The following is a 5,641-nucleotide window of genomic DNA, read 5'->3' on the forward strand; positions in this document are numbered from 1 at the left end:
CGTCTGCTACGAATCAGTCAAGAGGTAGGCGTGACAGCGCATCGGCCACGACATTTTGCGATCCCTTTTGGTACTCTATGTCGAAATTATAATACAAAAGTCGAGCTGACCATCTGGATATACGCAAAGGTCGGCGTCCTGTACCGGCAGCTGAAAGTAACGTCACCAGTGCCTGGTGGTCCGTACGTAACAAAACTTTTCTACCCCACAAGAGTGGCAACGCTTGTTCCTCGCCGGACATGCAGTCGAGTTAGCCATATGCGATGACGAGCCGCACCTGTAGCAACTTCCTTGCTCAGAGTCTGACCTTTTTCGCACATCTTGAATCTTGTTCACAGTGCTATGCGCGAATTCCCCGAGCTCTTGTTGTGTTTGCTCAATTGGCTTCCCGATGTCAACAGCACGCTGCAATGTAAGCGAAGACCCTTCATAAAGCATGCGTTCACGTGTTGTTCGTGACGAAGTGTCTTCCAGTAATTGGTCTCGAATCATGCTATCGGTAGCACTGCCAAAATTGCAAGTAGACGCAAGGTTGCGGCAGAACTGCACCCACGTTTTGCACCTGGACATGATGCAGCGTCCACGTTATAGAACTGCACCCAAATGAATACCATATACTCCAAACGTCAATACGCCAAGACTCCTTTCACCTAAATGAAGTACGTTATAACTATGGCAGAAAATGCTCGCGCCAAGCCTCCAAGCCTCAGAGTGCGGTTACGCTCGCCTGATACCACGAGGCTAGCTGCTTTTCTATGCTCAAAGAGTGACGAGAGCGATGCAGCGAAATGAGTTTAAAACTACATTGACGGTCATGTATACGTAGAACGGCAATAACTACTACTGGCCGAATTCAGTTAAGGCACAGTCAATGCGGCGCACATACACATGGTTGAATTTCGATGCTGTCAGTTGCGAGGGGATCCTCAAATTGGCTTCACGGTGCTGCAAAACCCATTAATGTCATGCTCAGAGCTGTTAGGCAGCGCAGTTGGTTTTAAATTGACCATGCGGCAAGTAGATGGCACGTGCTTGCTCATGAGAGCCCGGTGTCAATTTCACGTTGGTGACAGTCGGCTGCACGAAACTAGCTACAAATAAGACAAATGATTTGTGTCTTCTGTACATCTTATGACGGCAAGTGCGTGCCCTGCAATTTGCTAAAATATCCCGATAACATGAAGCCAAGTGCGTATGAAACGGTTACAGCTACGATAGGCGTGGAAAGCCCGACAAAAGCATATCTAGAGCAGACGACAACGGCAACAGCTCACCTGCGAAAGTCCAGCGGGAAGCGGTGTAGTCTTGGTAAGACACCCACGGTACAACCCACGTTGCCACAATGTGCCACGGAGCAAGGTTTCTTCACATGCGGCAAGCTCATCTTGAAATGCAGAGCTAAGCGCTTGAAGCGATGAGCGCGAAGCCTCGGGAAAAGGTTTCGCACTGGCCGTACACCGAAGGAAACGCTGCAGCGGTGCAGCGGGGTGCAGATCTTGCCAAATGGTGACAGAGAGGCGACGGGAAAGGACGACAAAAACTTCTTAAAGGGGCCATTTCTAAACCGGCGAGCGTAATTTGCACGCTTTCCAAGGCGCGCTATAGCAGGCAGCTGGAGATAAGAAATCGCTTCGTAAGCTGCGGCCGGGTATCGAAATAAGGCCTGCAAAGTCGTGCTACAAATGCACCGCACACTCATCAACCGAGGGCGCAACAAGAGCGCTGCAAAAAATTACAAAATTCGGCGTAATGTTTTGCAGAAATAGTTTACCTATTTTATAAACGTGGCAATAAAATATTCACTTCTTTTTGTTGTTTTGTAGCATTTTTATGTGTGCTTTTGAATTTCATGATATAAGTGTTTCGGCCGCCCAAAGTGGCTGTGCTGCAGTCGCGCTAAACCGTTTTTGGGCCCAGCCTTCGCCACCATTCTACATCCACCTTGGAAGTTCCTTCAGTGCTCACTGCAGCGGGCGTCCGTGTCGAACGATGCCGCCTGAAAGTACGCAGTACACGTTGGTCGGGTTCTCCCCGGAGCTCGACTGGAGGCCCCTGAGCTTTTCCAAGCCTCTGCCTTCGAACAGAGTGTGCGCCGCCTGCGGAATAGTGCGAAAGAAGACCGTGTTACTTCCGTGCATCCATGTACTGTGCGAATCTTGCTACGAGCACAGCACGCAGGAAGGCTCGCACGTCTGTCCGCTGGACGGCTACGAGTGCCAGCAAGAGGACGTCGAGTGGAGGGACTGCCCTGCAGAGGAGATGCTTCGAAGGGAGGTAAGCGAGATGGAAAAATAAGTCGGAAAATACGACTGTAGGCTTTATTACTCGCTTCGTTGGAAGTTCGGAACTTTGAGACATAACGTGGAGAGCACGGGACTTCTATGTCAGTAAAAATGGAACAAATGAGTCGTTTGCTCGTATGAGAGCATATCCTCTCAGCCGCGTCGCACTTATAACTTTAGAGTACAGCCGAAAGCTGCGTGAAAAGCAACACGGAATTGTGTGCTGTTACGGAGAGCTTGCGCATTCTACCGATTTTAGGTGCGCGCTTATTTGAACATCCGCCTTTAACAACTCTTGCGCTTCGATAACCAGAGATACTCCTGCATTCTCGCATGTGCCAGTTCAGCAATCATTATCACGCTTCTATGCTTTTGTTCCGATGAAAATCCCGCGAAAATGTTTCGTAACCTTTGTGACAGCTTTTCGGGCGGCGGTAGATATAACAATATTGTCTTGCACCTCGCGCGCATTGCGAAGTGCGTATGAAGTGAACGTCAGTGTGTCAGATTTAGGAACGACGAGGGTCGCATGTGTCTGTGAACTCTGTGATCAAAAGACAGATGTTTGCGGCAAACGAACAGCATGAGCGAAGTAAGCTTGAGAGGGGGTGTTTCTCTGGGCATTGAATGGCGATAACAGCGAACTACGCATCCCGATAAATAATCTGGCTGCCTAGAGCCATGCGCATTCCGACATGCATCATAACGGCAATGCGTTCTGCGATGTATGACAAAATAACAGCTTACTTTGAACTTTTGCTTCCAGTTACCATTTCATTACCATTAATGTTACAGCTCAAACAGGCGAAAAGCGATAGTCTAATTGGCTGGCTAGGCGAATAGCGTTCTCTGTCGCAAGTTCGATAAGGGAAAGAACAATGGTGAACACCTATAGCCGGGGCAGACGCGCGTCATGATAAATACCTCCGCCGTGCGCGTCTTTTGAATGTACAGGCGCGGCCAGAATAATACGGACCACAGGAACGCTGGCAGAACTACGCAGAATTGCTTATGGGCGCTACCTAGCTGTAGGATCTTGAACTATCTGTGCTTGGAAGCTGAGACAGAGCGCCAGTGAGACGGACCCACATTTTGCCGCAGGCCTACCATCACCTCTTAACTGATATTCATGTGACAGCAGCGGGTGCTTCGTCACTTCCGTCGAGGAGCGGCTCGCGCAGGGAACGGGCAAGGTAGATATACCATGGTAGCGAAGGCTCCATAGACGCCCATTGGTCCAAATAATGGCGGCTCATGGGGCACCCCAGCGCCCCCATTTTGGGGGGCAACCTACTTATGAGTGACGTTGAATGACGTCACGCATATGTATCTTTTGGCGCGAATTATAAAGTGGTCTTTTTATAGAACCCGCATTTTCGAGCCGGTGTCACTTCAAGGTTGCCTTTCAGTGCGCACCAACCTTTGCCAGTCAAATGTGCTCGAGTTCCTGCTAGTTATGACCTTGTTAATGTGCAATTGGGAACCCAATGACAGTGACTGGCAAAGAAAGTAGCATAGAAAGGCTGCAACACTTTCAGACGCTGGCTAAGCATGCATGATTCGTAGTGGAAACGTTGGTGAAAATACTGGTGCTAGTACTTTTGAGTACATGAAGGTATGATGCACAAAGCACAGGCTCAAGTGCACAGGTTGCAATGCAGTGTGCAGCAAGTATCGTTTTCATATTCATGGTTTATTACAGCAACCAAACAAATACAGTGAAAAGCCCACCAACAAAAAAATGTGCGTCACAGGCAGCTCAAGCAGTAGTTTTTTTAAGCTGGCTATTTATCTCAATGGTCACAGTGCGGATAGGAAAAAGCCCTGAAGTTCCACGAACTTTGCCAGGTAGGAAATTGAAAAGTATAGATAACAATGCTACGAAAGCTTCCAATGAGGCAAACATGACATGACATAAGTAGGCGCATCAACACATTGACCATGCAGCACACAGGGATTACTCTTCACACTTCATTTCTTCAACTGAAAGAATACAACAGCTATGTATACACCTGCATGACAATATTAAAAACAAGCTTTAGCATCAACACATCTGCTCAACGCTAGAGCGTTACACCAGACATAGGGCCTGCGCACAACCCCGAGACCTCCTTCTTGTCGCTAACCGGAGAAATTTGAAGCAATTCTAATCGAACTAAAATATACATGAAGTGCAGTTTAAAGAGAAGTGCAAGAACATTTAATACAGCCACTCCTTCCTCGAGTAGGCACAGCATCGAGACGCAGCCATCCTGGCCGCAGATACAGAAACAGGTCGAAGTGCTTGGAAGAAACCCTCAGGTCTCGCAGCTGGCACGGCGTCTTCTCCAGGCTGAGGTTGCGGCAGAACTGCACCCACGTTTTGCACCTGGACATGATGCAGCGTCCACGTTATACAACTGCACCCAAATGAATACCATACACTCCAAACGTCAATACGCCAAGATTCATTTCACTTAAATGCAGTACGTTATAACTATGGCTGAAAATGCTCGCGCCAAGCCTCAGCGCCTCAGAGTGCGGTTACGCTCGCGTGATACTACGCGGCTAGCTGCTTTTCTATGCTCAAAGAGTGACGAGAGCGATGCAGCGAAATGAGTTTAAAAATACATTGACGGTCATGTATACGTATAACGGCAATAACTACTGCTGGCCGAATTTAGATAAGGCACAGTCAATGCGGCGCATATACACATGGTTGAGTTTCGATACTGTCAGTTGCGAGGGGATCCTCAAATTGGCTTCACGGTGCTGCAAAACCCATTAATGTCATGCCCAGAGCTGTTAGGCAGCGCAGTTGGTTTTAAATTGACCATGCGGCAAGTAGAGGGCACGTGGTTGCTCACGAGAGCCCGGTATCAATTTCACGTTGGTGAGAGTTGGCTGCACGAAACTAGCTACAAATAAGACAAATGATTTGTGTCTTTTGCACATCTTATGACTGCAAGTGCGTGCCCTGCAATTTGCTAAAATCTTCCGATAACATGAAGCCAAGTGCGTATGAAACGGTTACAGCTACGATAGGCGCGGAAAGCCCGACAAAAGCATATCTAGAGCAGACGACAACGGCAAAAGCTCACCTGCGAAAGTCCAGAGGGAAGCGGTGTAGTCTTGGTAAGACACCCACGGTACAACCCACGCTGTCACAATGTGCCACGGAGCAAGGTTTCTTCACATGCCGCAAGCTCATCTTGAAATGCAGAGCTAAGCGCTTGAAGCGATGAGCGCGAAGCCTCGGAAAAAGGTTTCGCACTGGCCGTACAGGGAAGGAAACGCTGCAGCGGTGCAGCGGGGTGCAGATCTTGCCAAATGGTGACAGAGAGGCGACGGGCAAGGACGACAAAAACTTCTTAAAGGGG

This window comes from Amblyomma mixtum, chromosome 9, assembly GCF_055824585.1.
Source record: "Amblyomma mixtum isolate Tamu chromosome 9, ASM5582458v1, whole genome shotgun sequence".
NCBI classification, from domain to species: domain Eukaryota; kingdom Metazoa; phylum Arthropoda; class Arachnida; order Ixodida; family Ixodidae; genus Amblyomma; species Amblyomma mixtum.